At 35.2% G+C, this 22,969-nt stretch overlaps 1 pseudogene; it reads left to right on the top strand.

The window, feature by feature from the left end:
* Positions 1–4,712: 4,712 nt before the first annotated feature.
* On the top strand, positions 4,713–21,017 carry LOC136070025 (uncharacterized; annotated as a pseudogene).
* The last annotated feature ends 1,952 nt before the right edge of the window (positions 21,018–22,969 follow it).

Below are 22,969 nucleotides of genomic sequence, written 5' to 3' on the forward strand. Positions count from 1 at the left end.
TCCAGTTGATGCCATGTTTCTTGACCCTATTTCTTCTCCAAGCATGCATTCTTCCACTGGTAGTCCTATTCAGGTTTCTAATCAAGCATTGGATCCTATACTCCCTGTCAATTCAGATTCTGCAGAACCATAATCTGTTACATCAGATTCTACTCATAACCATTCTGCAGAACATGATTATTTGTCCCATGATCACATTCCCATAGCTATTCCACCTACTTCCATTCCTTCTTTAAGAAGGTCCTCTAGGCCTTCCAAAACTCCTGCATACTTGCATGACTATAAATGCAGCACTATCAATTCAAATAAGCTTACACAATCCACTCATTTCAACAACAAGTCAGGTACAAAATTTCCTCTTTCTGATTACATTGATTTTTCCAATCTCTCTTCTTCATATGCCAATTTTTGCTCCCTTATTACCTCCATACCTGAACCGAAATTCTATCATGAGGCTGTTAAGGATCCAAAATGGAAAGAGGCCATGAATGCTGAGATTGCAGCCTTGGTTTCTAATCACACTTGGACTCTTACACCTTTGCCTTCCAACAAAAAGGCTATTGGATGCAAATGGATCTATAGCGTAAAATATAAGGCAGATGGGTCTGTGGAAAGATATAAAGCAAGACTAGTTGCAAAGGGATTCACTCAACAAGAGGGATTGGATTTTACTAATACGTTCTCACCAATTGCCAAATTGACAACTGTTAAGACTCTTCTTGCCATATCTGCTGTGAAGGGATGGCATTTAGTCCAATTAGATGTCAACAATGCATTTTTAAATGGGGATTTACATGAGGAAGTCTATATGCAACTCCCTCAAGGCTTTCACAGCAAAGGGGGGAATGTTGTTTGCAAGTTAAATAAGTCTCTATATGGACTTAAACAGGCCTCTAGGCAATGGAATGCAAAATTTTGTTCTGTTCTTAAACAGCTTGGGTTTAAGCAATCAAAGGCTGATTACTCTTTGTTTACAAGGAAGTTTGATAATTTTTTCATAGCATTGGTGGTTTATGTTGATGATATACTTATAGCTAGTAACAATGTTCAAGAAGTTGAGGCACTAAAAGTTTCTTTAGATCAACACTTCAAACTTAAAGACCTTGGAGGTTTGAAGTATTTTCTTGGTCTTGAGATAGCCAGGTCAGCTAAAGGAATCAGTTTATGCCAACGAAAGTATGCTTTAGAGATTCTAAAGGATGCAGGAATGTCAGCTTGCAAGCCTAGTAAAATACCAATGGAACAAAATCTAAAGTTGAGCAAGCTTCAAGGTACATTATTATCTGATCCTGAAGTCTATAGAAGGTTAGTAGGTAGGCTGTTGTATCTAACTATCACTAGACCAGATATAGCATACCTGGTTCACAAGTTGAGTCAGTTCATGTCCAAACCCAGGAAACCACACTTAGATGCTGCTTACAAAGTTTTGCTGTACATATAGGGGTGTCTAGGTCAAGGAATCTTCTTATCTGCATCTTCAAATTTCCATTTAAAAGCTTACACTGATGCTGATTGGGCATCTTGTATAGACACTAGAAGATCAACCACAGGGTATTGTATATTTTTGGGTGATTCTTTAATCTCTTGGAAGTCTAAGAAACAGTCTATAGTTTCTAGATCTTCGGCAGAGGCAGAATATAGAGCTATGGCAGTTACAGTGTGTGAGTTGACTTGGTTGCTAGCATTATTGAAGGATTTGGAGATCTACCATCCTCAACCTGCTCTTCTATTTTGTGACAATCAAGCAGCCATCTATATTGGAGAAAATCCAGTATTTCATGAGAGAACAAAACATATAGAAGTTGACTGTCATGTTGTCAGAGATAAGGTGCAAGACAATGTGATTAGATTGTTCTTTACTCCTACACATACACAACTAGCAGATTTACTCACTAAGGCCCTTAACAGTTCACAGCTGAGGTACTTGTTAAGTAAAATGAATGTTATGAATATCCACAGCTCGGTTTCTCATCCTAAGGGGGAATGCAAAGGTTTAGCTGATAAAGGGTCAGGTGCAAAGAAGACAGATGCAAGCAACAGTTCAGATTCTCATCTTGAGGGGGAATGTTAAAATTTAGATGATAAGACGTCAGATGGAAGTATTTCAAGATGAGTTGTCAAGTCAGGCAGAGAGGCAGAGTAAACAGAGCATTTGTTCATCAGGTCAGGCAAAGAGGCAGAGTATTGAAGCAGAGCATTTGTGGTTGATTTTGCTATTTTTCACTAAACGACTTCTACATCAAATACGACCTGTAGCTTTTATCTTAGAATAGTTAGTTAGCATATATGGACACGTGTATTGTGATGATCAATGGTGGATAATTGATCCGCATATTTAGGAATTGGTTTAGAGTTAGTTATTTGTTTTTTCTTTAGCTAATTCTGCTATATATAAACCGTTTGTATTTCATTTTGGTATTAATGAAAGATTTCAGATATTTCTCAATCTTGATTCTCCATCTTTCTCTCTAGTCTCACAACACTGTGATATTCTGTTTTTCTTATAGTTTTATCCAAATAAGTGCATGATACTTGGCAAAAAAGACAATGTTAATTATCAGAGCCTTAAGTATAAATAGAAGGAAATATTTCAAATGGAGGGCATGCACAATCAAACATAAAAACCCAGAGTATGATCTCTTTGTATCAAAACAATCTATAATCAATCTGTAAGTTTGTTTAAGGCTTTATGCTCATAAATTTATAAACTATTTATTATCAATTCGGGTGTATATCACTTCTAATACTTGTTATTTGTTAATGTAGGCTTTTTTCCTGCTGACATTTATTAATTTGTGTATTTCACATAAAAATCCTTCTAAGTACAGTAATACCAAACCCATAACTGTTTCCTTGAAGTTAGATAATTGTCTTTGGGTGAGTTTAAATCACAAGTATAATAAAAATTGGTTTTCACTCAAATAATGAAGTTTAAGAATTGTCAAGTTTCCATCTTAACTTTGTTAATTATAATTTATAACCGAAAGAAAATGGTCATATGTGGTATGCATATGCCTACTTTACTCTCTCTCTCTCTCTCTCTCTCTCTCACTATATATATATATATATATGTATGTATCATTTTAAAAATAATAAGTGCCCAACACATAACCATTTTTGGAATGACAAAATTTTGTCATAAACTTAGTTATAGTCAATGGCTACAACTTCTACTAAAAATAATTAACATGTCTATATATTTTGAAAATATAACAGTTAGATTGCACATTTTTTATGTTCCTAACATGTATATTAAATTTCATGTCAATCAGATGTTATTTACTATTCGATTTATAAATTTTATTTTTTATGCATAATTTTAGACTATAAAAACCTGAAATTTAAACATTTGATTGATAATATAACTATAAATCTTTGTTTTTTTTAAAAAATTTGCAATCACATTAGATATAAGAAGAAAATATTAAATAATGGTATATTTATTAAAATTTACATCTAATTAAAAGAAATATTGAATGTAATTGTAGCCAAATTTTACCATTTTTTTAAAAAGAATTCATTACAAAGTTTCATTTAACGAAAGTGGTTGCACAAAACAGTACACACACTTTTTGCATTCATTGGGCATTGGCCAATCATAGCAAGCTAACCTGTGAAAACATGAGTTGGACCTTGGGCCAAAATGGCCAAATACTACTATTGGCCAAAATATTTAGCAATCTATCACCTATGAAAATATATATGCATGTACCACTCTTTTGAAACTCGAATTTGCTGTCTAACTCAAGTTCTAGGAACTCAAGTTCTTTGAAAAAATAGCCTTCAAGTTTGCCATGTTATTTTTTATAAAACTCGAAGTACCATAAATTTTGTCAAAAAAAAGCGAAAATACTATTTTCGTCCCTGCATTTTTACTCATTTTCACTTTAGTCCCTACTTTTTAATTTTACCGCATTTAATTCCTAAAATCAAAAACGCGTTTTATTTTAGTCCCTACCGTCATCTCACTAACGAAAATTATTTACGTGACAAACGGAGTGTACGGTTAGCATACTAAATGCTGACATGACTATTAAAATAATAATAATAAATTTTATTTGGCATTAAAAAAATACCACATGAGCATCTAAATTTTAAAAATTAATTTATCAAATTTTAACTAAATAAAAAAATAATAAAAATAAAAAAAATTAAATACAAAATATTACATGAATTAAGATCTAAGTTTATTTTGAATAAAAACAAGAACACAAATCCAGATCACAAAATTAAAAACCAAAAATCACAAACCTAGAAAATAAGAACACAAAATTAAACTTCAGATCCACGTTAGATTAAACATGAACGCATCAGAATTCATGCCAACAATCTTAACAAACCCAGATAAAATTGATAAATTAAACATGAACACATTAAACATTTGAGCAAGAACACAAACCCGGAAAATTTAAAACCCAGAAAATCAACATCAAATCTACAATTCTTAATTCTTAGTACATGAATATTACCATTTTCCATCTCAATGTTTTCCAAGACTCTTTTAACAATATCAATTAACCCGAATCTCTTGTACTAGCCATTCAAAACACAGTCATTCTCATTGATTGATTTTTTGGGATTTCTTATTTTCAAGCAAAAAATGTGGATAACATGTAAGGAATGGCATCTGAACTTATAGCTTCCTATAAAGTAAAAATAATAATCAACCCCATGAAAAAAAATAGAAACTTTATCAAATATGAAAGAGCAAAATGAAGAGCTTGAATGATGAGAAAGCAAATGAGAAACAATATAGGAATATGAGATGGAAAGGAAATGAACCAGCTCGACCCATTGACGAGAATCATCTGTCCACTCAAAAGCAGAGTCTTCAAGGAGCTCTGATTTCAGAACCAAGTATACCTTCAGAAATGTTAACTTCAGATCCACCATTGACACCCCCACAAAGAGCTTTCAGAGAGAGAGTGTGTCAAAGAAAGAGAAAGACAAAAAGACAAAGGAAGAACAGACAAGAACAAAACCCAGAAAATTCAAAACCCAAAAACATCTAATGTGAGATGAGAGAAAAAAACCCAAATAAAAACCCACACTTCTTCAATCGCCAAAACCACTTTGAAACCCAGAACCTAACCACCACAGTTCTTAAATCACTCCCCCATTTGGTTGATCTTGAACCCACATGTCGCCGCCAGCCATGCCGTGACAGTAACCGATCTCAAAATCTCTTTCTAACCCAGATCAAACCGACTCAGCCTCTCTCTTTCTAACCCATATCAAACCCATCAAACCAAGGTCCCAAGACCTTAGAGAGATAAAGTTTGAATTGAAGTGTGGCCGTGTGGTGTGTAGGGGTGTCCACGGGTCGGGCGGGTCGGGTTTGTGCCCAACCCGCAAATCGACCCGTAGAGATCAGGTTGGCAAATTCTCCACCCGCAACCGACCCGTTAAGATGGTCGAGTTTCGCGGGTTGGTTTTCCAACGGGTGGCATCGGTTTCAACCTCACCCAAAACCCGATGGAAAACACAGAAAAACGGCCAAAATCGGCGAGATCTCGCCCGATCCGGCCAAGATCCGGTGAGGATTTCGTCAGATCCGGTGAGGACTTCGACAAATCCGATGATTTTTCCCCCAAATCGTGCCGAGAATCGCTGGATCTAGTGTATTTATGCCGGATCTGATAGTTTTGGTTGCTGAAATCTGCCAAATCAAGCTGAAAACTCGCCAAAATCGCTGGAGAATTTGCCAGAATTTGATGGGGTTGGGCGAGTTAGGTTTCGCGGGTTTTGAACGAGGGGACTCGAAACCGACCCGCCGGTGTCAGGTTTTGGAGCTCGGGACCCGCAGCCGACCGCCGGAGCCGTCGGATCGGATGAACGCTGGTCGAGTACGGGCGGGTTGGGCGGGTTTTCAGGTGGGTTGGACAGCCCTAGTGGTGTGAAAAAAAAAAAAAAAAAAAATTTTTTTTTTTTTTTTTTTTGAGATTATTGACTGATGTTTTTGGGTTTTGAATTTTCTGGGTTTGTGTTTTTATTGTTCTTACTCAAGCTAAAGCTAGATCTCAATTCATATAATTTTTTGTTTTTATTTCTATTTTTTTCATTTTTTTTCATTTAGTTAAAATTGATAAATTAATATTTTAATTTTTAAAAAATGACATGGTATTTTTAAAATGCTAAATAAAATTTTTTATTATTATTTTAATGTTGATGTCAATATTTAGTGTGCCACCTATACACTCCGTTTGCCATTTAGACAATTTCTATTAGTGAGATAACGGCAGGGACTAAAATTGAACGCGTTTTTTATTTTAGGGACTAAATGTGGTAAAATTAAAAAATAGGGACCAACGTAAAAATGAAGTGAAAATGTAGGGACAAAAATAATATTTCCACAAAAAAAAAAAAAAAAAATGAAGTACCAAAAACTTGAGGGAGTGTATGGAAGAGGTAGTGAAGTACACTCTGGAGTCTCACATAAACGAAACCCTAGAATTCGATCTAGGCCTCTTCAACTCCTTCTGCTCTGACCTCCTCAAACTTGATCCCAACACGATCACCACCGGTAACATTTGATGAATTCAATGCCATTTTTTTTCTTTATTTAATACACTTAGTTCCTAATTGGTTGTTTTTCTAGGTTATTAGAATTTTAATCAAATTCTGAACCCAAACATGTACTATAGGTTTAATTCTTGTAATCACACAGTTAGCCTTGTAATCAAGAAGAGTCAAGAAAGTTAATTAGTTAGTTGAAAGATTGCAAGGGTTGGGGCAAGTTGGTTACAAGTTGTATAAATACTTTTTTGTATTAAAGAAATAAGACTAAGGTACACTGACACTTTATTTAGGGTGTCGTACCCATGTCATACCGGTATAGTACTGGCCATTATATGTTATAATTTTTCAAAAATGCTTATGTCACCGTATCATACCCGTGTCCATGCTTCCCAGAAATAAGATGCAACTTTCTCACTTTCTCAAATTTTCATTTCAGTTTTCTGTTTGGCTTTTTACATTTTAAAATTTTCATTCTCATGATAGGCTAAACAAAAAATTTGAATCATACACAAAGGGCCAAATTTTGAAACATGAAGGGTCAAAATGAAAATAACGCCAAACTAACGGGTTCATTACATTGCAATTATACCGCCTTAGGATAAAGTGTTTATTGCCAATAACTAAGTTGATATTGCTTGGCGGCAATTTAGATATGCACCTAAAATTGCTTAGACTGAAAAAGCGAGGAGGGTTGTGGATGGTTGACAAACAACATAAAATTTAGTCACTTTATTATGAATCAATCCGCTTCTGCATATACACCTTGAGGCACACCCACCTTGGCTAGTTTATGGTTGACCCCAAATTCTTGTGACTAAGGCTTGATTGTTGTTGTTGTTGTGAGTTACACACACCTAGTGGGTCTTGAACCATGACCTCAATGGCGAAGAGAATATTTCTAAAGTAAATAAAAAAAGTTTAATTATTATATATAATTTTTTTTTCAGGTCATGGTTTATGTTGGTTTTGGACTGTCGACTGTCAGCTATAGATTTGGATGATTATTTCTGAAGTAGGAGAAGAGATTGATCTTTATCCCTGAAATCACAATTTATTTTTCCCCAAAATTGAGAAAATATTACTTTATCATCTGCATTGGGGTAATTTACTTTTAACACCTCTACTTTTTCAAGGTTACACTTTACCTTGTTTTTTTTTTTTTAATGCCCTTCTTAAATATTTCAAGTCAACTACTCCTCTTTGCATAACACCAATCCTCTCAGTTGTATTGTTTAGACTTCAAAGAAGACCAAGATGCAAAAACACCCCTTGAGTCTTTTGTTATTTTGTATTATTAAGTCATGAGTGTTAGGCCAATATTGCACACATGGCAGGATAGGAGAGAGCCATGTGTAAAGGCATTGCCAACAGGACTGCTTTGTCATTAGTGAATTAACAAGAGATTGAACTCTCAGCTATTAGTAAAAAAATATATATATAAATAAAGAAACAAACAAACAAGTAAAACAAGAAATTGAAGCCTTTAAGAGAGACAAATGGCGCCAATCCATTGGAAACTAAAGACTAGCAGTTACCTTGAGTAGTTTTATCCAAATAAGTGCATGACACTAGGCAAAAAAGACAATGTTAATTATCAGAGCCTTAAGTATAAATAGAAGGAAATCAAATGGAGGGCATGCACAATCAAACATAAAAACCCAGAGTATGATCTCTTTGTATCAATCCGCTTCTGCATATACACCTTGAGGCATGCCCACCTTGGCTAGTTTATGGTTGACCCCAAATTCTTGTGACTAAGGCTTGATTGTTGTTGTTGTTGTGAGTTACACACACCTAGTGGGTCTTGAACCATGACCTCACCCTATTATTATGAGAGAAAGAAGAGCTAGTTGAACTATAGTTCCTTCTCATTGTTGAGATTTGAAGTTTAGTTTGCAAAGTCCATCATAGTTAACGGGAAAAAGTGCAATTTGCACTGGAATTTTAGATGTTTGCTTTATTACTTTCAAGGAGGATGTTAACTCTTCATGATTCATACTTATTATGCAGATTCTTTTGAAGGAGTTCCTCCATATCCCTTATCCAAGCATCTGGCATCAGCTTTTTTAGAATCAATCAATTCAAAAGCCATTTGTAGGTCAGATAGTGGTTTGAAGTTTTTCCATGAAGGAAGCTCCTTGAAGCAGGAAGAAAATTAATGGCAGAAGCTAGTTTTGGATAAGGGATCGGAAATTGTGAATGTAAGTTTTAAGTTTTAACTGAGGGTGTCATTCAATGCCAAATTTTCTTTGTATACATTAATCTAACAGATGTTTTCTTTCATCAGATTTTGAAGTCTATGGTCCATGAACTTCATGTTCAGGACCCTTTCTTTTTGCAGCTTAAGGTATCAATTTATTTCTGCTATGAATCTCCATGTTTATTGTCTGACCATAACTGGATCAAATTTCTTTGTCATAAGTAGAGAATTTAAGTAATTCTTTGTCCTAATTATGAATCTTATCATTGCCATTGAGCTCTAGCTCAAAAGGCATCTCCTCCCCTTGTAAGAGCAAGGTGGAGGGTGAGATTGTGGGTTCAAGACCCGCTAGATGCGTGTGTATCTTACCAATAAAAAAGTAAAAAGAAGCTATGAATCTCATCACTTTTTATTCTAAATCTCTATATGAGTTATTGCCAATCCTATTTGAAGTGAATCCTATATGGTAATTTGACATTGTCTATAGATGGCAAGAAAACAATTGAGGGAAGGTGTGCTGTTGGTGACTACAATAAATATGAAAAATTCCACTTTTATGCATAAATCAATAGGAAGCAGTTGGTAAATGCTTTTTGATGTACTTTCCCTTTTTTTTTTTTTTGGATACATAATTCTTAATTTCCTTGATTTTACTCGTTCTTTTCTTCTTTTAGAACTTTTAGTTGTCTTTGGGGAATGAGTAAGTTTAAGAAGTTGGTCGAGTCCGACGAGATGATGAACAAATTCATTGTCGACTATGGAATACCCAATAATGTGAGTTTGAAGGACTGTGAAGAAGGGGAGTGGTACCTTAAGAGGAGAGAGGGTGAAGTTGTGATCCAATATTCGCTTTACTATTGTACTCTGCTCAATATTCGTATTCTATTATGGAGTTAGCCTTATGAAACCATCTGTTATCTTCGAATATAAACCTAAAGATCGTATTATAGCTTGACTCTGAGTAACGCTTTGGTTTTTCTTCAGACAGTTATTTTCTCCATGGGTTTGAGTCCGAGGACCATGCAATACCCTGGTTATGCCCAGTATTTCTATTTTTCTATAAGTATCTAGTTTTCCATAGGTTTGGGTCCGAGGACCATGCAATACCTTGGTTATGTCTGGTGTCCAGATATAATAGTGTGTGTAGTTTTACCATAGGTTTGGGTCCGAGGACCATGCAATACTTGGTTCTGTCTACCACTTCTATTTTTCTGTAAGTACCTAGTTTCCCCATAAGTTTGGGTCCGAGGACCATACAATACCTTGGTTCAGTCTAGTACTCAGATATAATGGTGTGTGTATTTTTACCATAGGTTTGGGTCCGAGGACCATGGAATACCTTGGTTCTGTCTACCACTTCTATTTTTCTATAAGTATATTTTACCATAGGCTTGGGTCCGAGGACCATACAATACTTGGTTATGTCTGGTGTCCAGATATAATGGTGTGTGTAGTTTTACCATAGGTTTGGGTCCGAGGACCATACAATACCTTGGTTCTGTCTACCGCTTCTATTTTTCTATAAGTACCTAGTTTCCCTATAAGTTTGGGTCCGAGGACCATACAATACTTTGGTTCAGTCTAGTACTCAGATATAATGGTGTGTGTAGTTTTACCATAGGTTTGGGTCCGAGGACCATGCAATACCTTGGTTCTGTCTACCACTTCTATTTTTTTGTAAGTATCTTTTACCATAGGCTTGGGTCCGAGGACCATACAATACCTTGGTTATGTCTGGTGTCCAGATATAATGGTGTGTGTAGTTTTACCATAGGTTTGGGTCCGAGGACCATGCAATACCTTGGTTCTGTCTACCATTTCTATTTTTCTGTAAGCGGGGGTTTGTCCTCAGACCGCTTTACTGGAGATGATTCCTCTTCGGGTCAGATTATGATCTTTACACGTGGCATTGATCTCGCCTCCAACTCGAGGCCCTATCTTTTTCATTTATGAAGCGCCTTTGTCTGTTCGTGTTCCGCGCTGGACGCCTCGGTGCGCGAAACGTGCTTTCATTAATGTCCTCGTGAATTAACACGAGTCCAACGATCTACGGCCTCCTTGGAAATTGATGGCTTCATTATTATCCCAACTGATAATTCTTTTTTCGAACTCCGCATGAACTAATTCTTACCAACCCCAACCCCTATATAAAGTGAGGAGATGGTTTCTCCACAACCCATGGACCTCTCAACACAAACAGAACAAAACACATTCCTCCAACTCCCCAAGCGCTTTTAACAACCCCGCCGGAATTGTTACCGGGTTTGACAAAACCGGTATGGCCGCAGCCCCACTGGGCTTTCGGTGCGGCAGAGTCTAGGCGTAACCCTGATGGCACCCTTCGAGGTGTCCCAGAGGGGTGTTGTTAGAGAACCTAAAGTCTTTCCTCGGAGCACACCCCGACGAGGAAGATGTGCGAATTCACCTCATGGGCGGTGCTCGAGTGTTGCCGTCTCCAACGGCCAAAACTCGAGAGGATAGGAGAGAATCGAGGGAACATCACGGGGAAGGTATCCGGAGCCCCTGCATCTGCTCCTCTCTTTGTTCCAGCTCCGCCTGGCCGAGAAGGGAGTTGTTGGTGGCCGGAAACATGATTGCCCTTCCCCTTCTCCGCCTCTTGTCAAGCTCTCCCATTCTCTTTATACCAATAAAGGGACGGCTTGACACTTCCCACCGGCTAGTTTTTTCTTAGGGCGGCTCCACCTGGGCCTCTGATTGTAGGAATAGCTGGTGGTATTAGCTTATAAATTTGTATGTAAAACACACCTGCCTGAGCCTCTGATTGTAACTTGTACTTTTTCTATTCAGGAAATAATAAAATCAAGATCTTTCTNTTTTTTTTTGGATACATAATTCTTTATTGTCATACTTTTTAATGAGAACAAGTATGAATGGGTTTTTGTGACTACCATGGATACCAGATGCTGGCACCAAAATGCAAAGTTATGTATGTAGGAGGTGTAATTTTTGTTTTGTTGGTTTTGTCACTAATTCTAAATTAATTAAAAGGTTAGAGCATCAAAAACATATAATTGGAGCTATGCTATACTCCTCAACCTAAGAATTTTCCCTAAGAACACTATCATTTGAATGGGCAAGGTTCCTCTCAATTTCAAGTAAAATGGAGATAGTCAATTTCAGTGTTCATATTTTATTTTTTGTATCTAAAGGTATACATGATGATGGCACTAGAGACATCTTTAGATTTGTAATATTTAAAATATGAATCATGAAATCGATTTGCCAATCCTATTTGAAGTGAATCCTATAGGGTAATTTGACATTGTCTATAGATGGCAAGAAAATAATTGAGGGAAGGTGTGCCGTTGGTGACTACAATAAATATGAAAATTCCACTTTTATGCATAAATCAGTAGGAATCAGTTGGTAAATGCTTTTTGATGTACTTTCCCTTTTTTTTTTGGATACATAATTCTTTATTTTCATACTTTTTAATGAGAACAAGTATGAATGGGTTTTTGTGACTACCATGGATACCAGATGCCGGCACCAAAATGCAAAGTTATGTATGCATGCAAAGTTATGTATGTAGGAGGTGTAATTTTTGTTTTGTTGGTTTTGTCACTAATTCTAAATTAATTAAAAAGGTTAGAGCATCAAAAACATATAATTGGAGCTATGCTATACTCCTCAACCTAAGAATTTTCCCTAAGAACACTATCATTTGAATGGGCAAGGTTCCTCTCAATTTCAAGTAAAATGGAGATAGTCCATTTTAGTGTTCATATTTTATTTTTTGTATCTAAAAGGTATACATGATGATGGCACTAGAGACATCTTTAGATTTGTAATATTTAAAATATAAATCATGAAATCGATTCATTTGAGATGGAGAGAATCCTATTCCCATTTCAACTTAATCAGATTTGATCAAATTTTGTTCAAAATGTTCTATGTAATATTTAATTAATTTATACTTCCTTTTCAACAAATGTGTGTGTTTTGAAGTTCAGGTGCCAATCCTATTTTTTCAATTAATTTGTACTTCCTTATTTCCACTTGGCTCTGATCTTTGTAATATAATAAAGTTGCAGGATGTCCACCGGTATGCTTCGTTCACTGAAATGTTGAAACCATTGAAGAAAGTAACAACTGCTTTTTCTTTTTCTTTTTTAAATTGTGTTTCACTTCCTGTATGGTGATAAAGTTTATCCATCTAGGCAAAAAGAAGTTAATTGTTCTGGTCTTTTCTTTTTTTCTCTTTTTTTTTTTTTTCTACTGTCAAATCTTCTATATTTTTTTTGTTGTTTTTTTTTTTTTCAACCTACTGTAAAACGAATACTCGGAACACTCGCCTAGTACGCCGGCCAGCACCCTAATCCTCCCCACAGACGGCGCCAATTGTAGGGACTCAGTTTGGATTAACCCTGAGTTTTGATGGGTTTTCAGCCCGACAAGCCCAAACAATAAATTTATAGAGAGTGGGTTAAAGGTTTAGGCGCTGGCCGTCGATCACCAAGCATGAACTTTCTTTATAAAAAATACTAAGAGTTTTCTTTACAAATGGGGGAATGCTCCTCGGCCCGTGGCCGAGGAGACCTTCTTCTTCTCTCTCTTCCCTCCCTCCCCCCCTCTTTCTTTACTTACTTTTCTTATATAGTTTCCATCTGCCTATCTCCTTATTCCATCTGTTGATCATCCATTTGCCTTTCTTCTGGCCGTCCGTCCCATCAAATGCCTTATCAGTACTCAAGTGGTTCACTCTGATCGACGTTACCCTGCCAAGGGGTTATATCCCCATTAATGCGGCCGGAGGGGTTAGGTGAATGCATTAAGTGCGAATGTGACAGCTTGCTCTGAGCTTGTCCCCTCCCGAAAGTTATCCTTAGAATGCTGAGGACGAACAGGTCCTCGGCATGGGTCACAACAGAGGTTTTGCCTGACTTAGCCTTGGCTGGTCAGTCCTCCTCGGCGCTGTCCTTGGGCCTACTATCCGATGGGCCTACTATCCGATGGGTCGAGGCTATCAGGCCCACAGGCCCCACAGTATTAATATTAATTTTAATTTATTTGTGCAGGTTTAAAGTGTAAAATGATCATATTAAGTAAAGCTACAATTGTGCTTTTGATAAACCAGGTTATATTGTAATATACATTAAATTTATATTATTCTAGTTAAATTATAATTTTTTTATTATAGATTCTGTTTCATTTATTCATAAATATTTTTTAATTACAAATGTCTGCTAGAAAATATCCATCTAGATATGAAAAAAAAAAAAAAAGACAAAGACAAAGAGAAGAAATAATTGAATCTCAAAAAGGAGCTATGGAGAAATCTATTACTAGTAAAAAACAAAATCTTGCAGAAAATTTGAGTGAAGGTTTCATAAATGAATAAGAAATTCATCAAAAAGAGTTAGAAGATAATGAAAATATACAACAAAATGATAATAACGAAGGTGGTCATGATAATGTTCAAACATGTAATGTAACCATTCTTAATAATGAAGCTCAAAATAATTTAGAGGAAAGTGAAAATATTAATGATCAACCTAATTATATTCCTACAAATATTTTTGATCCAGGTCTATGGAAAACTATTGATATAAAATTAAGAGACTTCTTAGTAGAAAATGGTCCATTAAGAGTTTTTTTTTTTTTTTTTTGAGAAAGTGGTCCATTAAGAGTTGATGATCTAAACTTTCCTATAGATAAGAACTCTAGACATTTTTCTACTACGCATTATATTCAAGAATTACCAAATGGGAATAAACATGATAGAAAGTGGTTAGTGTATTCAAAAGACTTGGATAAAGTATTTTGTTTTTGTTGCAAGTTGTTTAATTCAAAATATAATTCAAATCAACTAGCTAATGGAGGAACTAAGGATTGGAAAAATATTAGTTCTATTCTTAAAAATCATGAAATAACCAATGAGCATATTACTAATATGAATACTTGGATTGATTTAGAACTAAGATTATTGAAGAATAAAACAATTGATAAAAATGTCCAAGAACAATTAAGAAAGAGAAAGATCATTGGAAACAAGTGTTATTAAGAAATATAGCAGTGGTAAAAAATCTTGGTAAAAATAATTTGGCATTTTGAGGAAAAAATGAAAAGATCTATCAAGAAAACATAAATTTTTTAAGTATAATAAAAATGATTGCAGAATTTGATCCAATAATGCAAGAACATGTTCGGCGTATTCAACATGGTGCAATCCATAATCATTATCTTCGACATAATATATAAAATGAAGTGATACAATTATTAGCAAATGAAATTAAAAGTAAAATTATAAAAAAGATTAAAGAAGCAAAATACTTTTCAATTATACTTGATTGTACCCCTGATGTAAGTCATCAAGAATAAATGACTCTCATACTAAGATGTGTGGATATTTCAATAAGTCCGATAAAAATAGATGAACATTTTGTGAAATTTTTAAAGATAGATAATACTTCTGGAAAAAGTCTTTTCAATGAAATTATAGATGCAATAAAAAGTCTTGAACTTGATATTAATGATGTACATGGACAAGGATATGATAATGGGTCTAATATGAAAGGGAAAAAGGGGTACAAAAAATAATTCTTGATACAAATCCTAAAGCATTTTACACATAATGTGGTTGTCATAACCTCAACCTTGTCCTATGTGATATGGCTAATTCTTGTCCTAAAGCTATATCTTTTTTTGGAGTAGTACAACATATATATACACCATTTTCTTCTTCCACAAAATGATGGAAAATTTTACAAGATAATGTGACAAGTTTAACTCTTCAGCCATTGTCACAAAAACGTTGGGAAAGTCGAATTGAAAGTGTGAAAGCAATAAAATTTCAAGCTCTAGAAATAAGAGATACTTTGTTACAATTAGCAAAAACAAGTGAAGATCCTAAAACAAAAGGTGAAGCTGATTATTTAGCAACATATGAGATTGAAAGTTTTGAGTTTTTACTAGGTATGAGTATTTGGTATGACATATTATTTGTTGTTAACTTTATTAGTAAAAAATTACAATCAAAAGACATGCATATTGATGTTGCTATAGATCAATTAAAAGGTCTCATGTCTTTTTTAAAAAAAATATAGAGAAAATGAATTTACATCTACTATGAATTTATCTAAAGAAATTACAACCAAAATGGAAATAAAGCCTATATTTCCTGAAAAAACATATAATTCATAGAAAGAAACAGTTTGATGAGAATGTCAATGATGAGACAACACAATCCGCTGAAGAATATTTTAGAATTAATTTTTTTTTTATATATAGTAGATCAATCTATTTCTTCAATTGAAAGTAGGTTTGAACAATTTCAAATATATTAAATATTTTTGGTTTTTATTTAATTTTGAAAAACTAAAATCACTAGATGATGATAGTTTGAAAAAAAAAATTTGTCTTAATCTTGAATGTTTTCTCACACATGAAACTTATTCTGATATTGATGTCTTATGTTTATTTTTAGAACTAAAAGTTTTAAAAGAAGTTTCACAAATAAATGAAAACTCTCCAATTAATGTACTAAATTATATAAAGAGGCTAGAATCTTTTCCAAATGCATGTTTTGCTTTCAGAATATTACTAACTATACCTATTACAATTGTATAGTTTTTCAAAATTAAAATTAATAAAATCATATTTAAGATCAACTATGTCACAAGAAAGATTAAGTGGATTAGTCATATTATCTATTGAAAAGGAAATGTTAATAGAACTTAAATGCAAAAACATAATTAGTAATTTTGCCTCTCAAAAAGCAAGAAAAATAAATTTTAATTGAAAAATATATATGAATTTATAATTAAATATAATAAAAGGGCCCATTTAAAGCTTTCACCTAGTGCCCCAAATTTGTTGAGTCGGCTTGCCCATGTGCATGTTAAACACTTAGTACTCCAATGTCCCAATGTAGGGACTAGTTTTTTAATGAGTGCTGCATGCCTTGAGTCACATAAAGCTTGTAATCTTATGTGGACCTGACTATTATATGGTTTTTGCAGGTAGATAATTCTGGGGCCACAACTTATGCCACTACTTACCCATGTGGCGAGTTGTAGTTGGTGAAAGGGTGTTCCTACATGGACCCACCATCAGCCCTCCACCAACCACAACTCACCAGATAAACAAGTTGTGGTATAAGTTGTACCATGACTCTAGAATTATCCGTGCAAGTATTGAGTTATGAGGGGTGTACAAGGCCTTCTTGGTCTGACACATACAAGGACTATTCCCAATGCACTTCCACCACCAAGATCAACTTTGTTAGAGCATTCGCACTGGGAATTGCAAATGCCAAATTTGCCAAATGTAAGGAAAATTTGGCATTTCAAGCCCAAAAGAGCTCAGCATCTGGAATTGTAAATGTAGATTATTGCCAAAAAAAAAAAATTGCAATTGTGCTACAACGTAATTCTACATGTAGAATTGCATTGTAGCTCAATTGTAAAAATAAAAATATTATTTTATTCTGTTCACTGTAGCCTTTATCTGCCACTTTCTCTCTCTTCCACTCTCTATCTCACGTCTCTCTCTCCATCTCTCAATCTCTAATTCTCTTTCTCCTTTCAGTCCTCACTCACTCCCTCTTTTCAGACTCAAAACTCCATAGCCACCACACCATGGCTTGACCCACTGTCACCGGCCATGGCAAGCCACCACCCACTCATTATTTCCCTTCTCTCTCTCGTTGCAGATCAGTGTGGTGCCATGGAGATCGGCATTTGGGGTTTGATGCAGAGATCGGTGTTTGGGTGTGGTGTGGAGTTCGGCGTTGGACTATGGATTTGCCGTGGGTTTTGTTTGGGTTTGCCGTGGGTTGCGTGGGTTCAGATCGGCATGGGTTTCTCTTGGTGGTTGTTGGTGTGGGTTTCATCTAAGGTTGTTGGCGTGGATTTTAGTGGTTGGAATGGTGGTGGCATGGTGGTGGGTACTATGATTATGGTGGTGGTTGCTAGCCGATGCCGTGGTGGTTTTGCATAGTGGTGGCTGGGTTTTTTCACTTGGTGGGCCACGATTTCCTAGATTTCTTTGGAGATTGGTGGAGTTGTTGTGGCGGTTGGGTCGACGGTGGAAGTGGGTTTGGTGTGTTGGTGGCGGCGGTGGTGGTTTGATTGATATTTGGTTTCTGCAAGTGGTTTTTATTTTTGGAGGTCTATTTGAGTTCTGGGCTACTGAGAAATCAACCAAATTCCGAGAAAGTTAAGGTTTTTGGCATCTGGGTTTGATTTGTATTGGATTTCTGCAGGTGGTTTTTTTTTTTTTTAGCCTTTTTTGGACGGTGGAGGTGGTTTGGTTTCAGTGGAAGAAAGGTAAAAATTAGAGAGAGGAGAGAGATGGGAGAGAATAGATATGGTTTTGGAATATATTATTTTATTGGGTAGATATATTATTTTAATAAGTAGAATAGGAAAATAAAAGTTGGGATATTAGGTGTGTTGTAAAATGGTATGGTATAAATGATAAAGTAGCTTTTTGGGATGGTAAAATGGAATGGGATAGCATTTCCTAATGCGAATTCTCTTATCATCATTTACCCTTTCATATAAGCCAAATGTACGTAAGATGACTTTTAATTAATTGCTTGCCTTTTACACTACATGTAGAAGACCTATTTATGCCTTGAGCTGTTAAGCATCCACATCGATGGTGTTAATATTCTAGCTTGTAACACTCAAAAAAAAGCTACTACTTTATCTATTTTAAAAGTCCAAATCTTTTGTCCTATCTTTCCTACTCTATCTCATGCTTTATCAATAACAATTTATCATATGTACACCTATTTAAGTCATCTCATTTTCAGATTTTTATTATTTATTTTCCTAAAATAAATAAATAAATAAAATAAAAACCCAAACCATCCTCACCAGCCACCACTACTATTCCTCCACCACAACCACCACCAACTTTTGCCAGCACCACCAAGAGGAGATTTTTCGATGTCATCAACGACAAGACACCCTGCCAGCCAGCCGACCACCACCATTAATTGTCAGTTACCAAAGATAATTTTTTAAAAAAAACCAACACATCCCCAACCATTCACCACCGATCCACCACTCTTGTTCAACGCCTCCAAGAAGAGATGGCGACGCCATCAACACTACCAGTGAGTGTGGGTTTGCTAGGTTAAGAAGAAAGAGGTTAACAAGTGATAGTTGCTCTTGCAAGAATAAAGAATAATATTTAAATTAATTAAATTTTTTAGCTTCACAATTGTGAATGCTCAAATCATTAAGTCAAATGAAGAAAAGCTCGGATTTTGTTTATGAGAAAACCACCTCTCTGCAGTTATGCAATTTAGCTATAAAAGAGGACCGATCTTATCTGTATCTATAAGGGATAATAAGAAGCTTTGCCTTCTCTACACCATAAGTGGTACCTAAGCTGTTGAGCTAGGGCCAATCATTTTATAGGTTTCATTTTGGAAAATCATAACAAAATAGTTTAAATTGAAAATTATAACTTTATAAGCGTTGGTAATTTAGTTCTTAAACAAGACTCAGCGATAAGTCTCACCCATAACCCTGAAATTTCTCTCTTTCTCTTAGTGGGAAGGGAGGGGGGGGGGGGGTATGTAACTTGAGTTTTAATTAAATCTCTTTCTCTTAGTGGGAAGGGAGGGGGGGGGGGGGGTATGTAACTTGAGTTTTAATTAAAGATTTTTGAAAGTATAGTCACCAACAATTAACTCTTGAAAACCTAATGGCTCCTAGGGAAGCTTAGGAAATACAAAAATTGAAATAGCTTATCAAATTGCAGAATTTGTAAACAATTATACTGCAAATGTTGATGTTGCAGAATCCGAAAGAAAGCACAAATGATGCTCTATTTAATGGAACAGAAATTAAATTATTAGTTTCTGGTAGTAAACCTCGAATGCACAAGAGGTTCTTTGAATCCACGAAATGATAAATCTGGAATCCACTAGAGAAAAAAAAAAAAGAGAAAACTCTAAATTTTATTAACAATAATTTATTTTGCCTATGGAGGCTACATAACATAAAACTACTAAAAAGAAAAAACTCTAGGATGATTAGGAAAATGTTCAAAACCCTAATACACACTAATCATGAGATTAAGTGGCAAAATACCGAATTTTTTTAAAAATGGCAAAATTGAGTCAAATGAAAAATTATAAGCTGTAGACTTTAATGGTTGTTCTAAAACAAGTAGGACCTTAATTCTAACTTTTAAGCAAAAAAATTATTAAAGAAACAAAAATTACTAAAAACAGAAAAATCACTATTTTTGGAGCCTTAACAGAGGAATTCGCAAAAATTAAGGTGCACCTCGTAACGAAGCTATGACTCTTGATTAGAAGACAATTCCCTTCAATCTGCCAAATGTTATACAATTATGACTTTGGCCTTAATGATTTTTACTAATGCATTTTTGCCATGCACCATGATTTCAAGCGCCCTTGTTGTTCCAGGAAGATTTGCGTTGCCTATTTTACATCAGGTGCTTTCTATCTTCTCTTTTGGCACACTTCATGTACATTACATAAAACTATCAACTATTCAAGAACAAATTCTAAGGCCAATTTGTAAGCAATTACAGCAGCAAGAACGTGGAACTTTAATAGAAGTAGATAATAAGTAAGATTCTTCTTCTATACATCATTCCTCTAAGACTACCCTGGATGGATCTAGTTTTATAGTTTTGTGACAATTATACACAGGCTTTGTTGGTCAAATGGTTAAGAAAACTTATATTTTTGCAACCTCAAAGTTGTATTTCTTGCTCATCTTTATTCTGAGAGGCATGGCAGATTGGTTTATGAAAGTTATATATGGTTTGATTGTAAATTTTCTCATTAGCTTGAGGTTGCAGGTTGTACCTTGACTCATGGAGCTAGGGCGTTGGCAAAGCATACTAATAGGAGTACCAGTAAATATTGGGGTACTTTGGAAGGAAGCGCTGAGGACCTGTTTGAATTTGAGCTTTGGCAATTAATTTCTTTTTGTTTTTTTCTCTTAGGCTTCGTTTGGGAGTTTATAAGGGAATGGAAAGGAATGAAATGGAATGGAATGTATTTAAGTAAGGGAAAGGAATAGAAAAGAATAAAATTGAATGGAATTAAGTAACCTTGATTGGATGTTTTAAAATTAAGGAATGGAAAGGAATGAAAATAAATGGAATGTAAGTAATCTTATTTGGGAGCAACATGGAGGGAATGGAAATGAATGAAAATAAATGGAATGTAAGTAATTTTGTTTGGGAGCAACATGGAGGAAATGGAATAGAATCATTTTATGACCATATTACTATTAAACCCCTATTTTAAAATAAATGATTAAATATATAGGGGTATGTTGAGAGTTTTAGTAAAAAAATCATTAAATTTAATTCCATTTCCTCTCATTCCTCCCAATTTCAGGGGGAATAAAAATTTGAGATTTTAAGGGAATAGAGAAGAATGAGTGTTCCTTCCTACCCATTCCATTCACTCCCATTTAAACTCCCAAATAGGGAAATGAACTTTTCATTCCCTCCATTAAAACTCCCAAATAAGGGAAGGGAAGAATATTCTAAAATTATTCTTTTCATTCTTTTCCATTCTATTCCATTTCCTCCTCCCAAACAAGATCTTATTGTGGTTTAATTTCTTTCTGTTTTTTCTCTTACTATGTTTTTTCTCTTTTTGTTTTTTCCTTTTGTTTTTTTCTCTTACTGTGATTTATTGTGTGCACAAGTTTGTATATAAAAATTTTAAATGCTGTTAAATGTATCTAACCGTCTCACTTTAAGGCCTGTTTGAATTGATGGGAGAAGGAGAGGGAGTGGAGGGGAATAGAATAAAGTTGGCTGAAAATAAGCTAATTTAGGGCTAAATCTACTCTACAATACTCTACTCCCCCTCCTTCCCTCTCAATTTAAACAAACCATTGAGATAGAGATTTGCTCACAAGTGTATTGCATCTTTTGGTTTCTCATGTATTTGGAAGAGTAGAAACTATCAAATATATCTTTCCTATCATGCCTTCGGAAACAATGTTGATTATTAATCATTAGAGACTAGCATTAGCTCTTCTTAAAAATTTAGCATTTGACACATCAAAAAACTACTTTTTCTACTATAACACACCATTTTACAACTTACTTTACACACATATCTTATTTTTCACTTTTATTAATTTTAGTCTCTCTTTTTCTCTCTTCCTCTTCATGTGTCTGGCTCTTTCACTCTCTCATACTCTATTGCAGCAGCCACACCCTTCATAAACCCATAATCCACCACCATTGTAAAACCTAAAATCACAACCTAATCACCAGAAATCCACCACCACCACAAAAAACTTACATCCCACCACTACCACCCATATCCAAAACCACCCAATCATCGCAACCCACACAACCCAACCACCACCAAAACTAGTGCCACCATGAGCCACTACCTAAAAACCTAACCCTACGTCTTCCAGAGACAGCCTAAATGACCAAACACCCCTACCCATCCCCTAAAATCCATACCACCGCCATATCTAACATAGCTGGAACCAAAAATCGCCCTTTTTTTCCCTTATTTAGTCTGAGCCCAAGCCCACACACACTACCAAATCAGTGCCGCCATGAGTCACTGCCTAAAAAGCCAAATTGGAAAGAAAAACAAAAGGATTAGCAAGATTGTCAAGTAGTGGAGCAACGAGAGCGAAGGACCATGATTGGAAGAGATTACCACAACCACCAGCACTACTTCAAGAGCAGAGGACAGAGAGAAGAGGGAAAAAACTAAGGTGGGAGAAAGGAGAAAACAAAGGCGAGAGAGAGAGAGAGAAGAGATGAGAGAAGAGGTGAGAGAGAGAGAGAGAGAGAGAGAGAGAGAGTTAGTAGAAAGAGAGAGATGAATAAAATATAAGGAAAATATTTTTGCATATATTACCATACCGTCTCATTTTTAGAAAGAAACTGTAGGTCCATGCCAAATTTTTTGAGACTTGGCATCATAAGACTTAAACATTGATTGCACAATCCTATTTGATATCCACATGTGTGTGCCTGTGCACATGCATGATTGAATATAACCATGCACACACACTTGTATGCTCACATGTTTGTATCCTTACATACTTGCATATTTACATGTTTATGTGTTGATGTCAATGTCTTGATCTCTACCATGCTCAGATGCTGATGTTGTTGCTTGATCTTTTGCATGCCTATACTTTTGTGGTCACATATCTACTCCGCTTTCCATAACTATCTCACATGACACATAGACCTACACCTAAGTTTTAGATACAACCACACACCTTTTAAGCCTTTAGG

This window comes from Quercus suber, unplaced genomic scaffold (assembly GCF_002906115.3).
Source record: "Quercus suber isolate HL8 unplaced genomic scaffold, Cork oak 2.0 scaffold_204, whole genome shotgun sequence".
Taxonomy (NCBI): Eukaryota; Viridiplantae; Streptophyta; class Magnoliopsida; order Fagales; family Fagaceae; genus Quercus; species Quercus suber.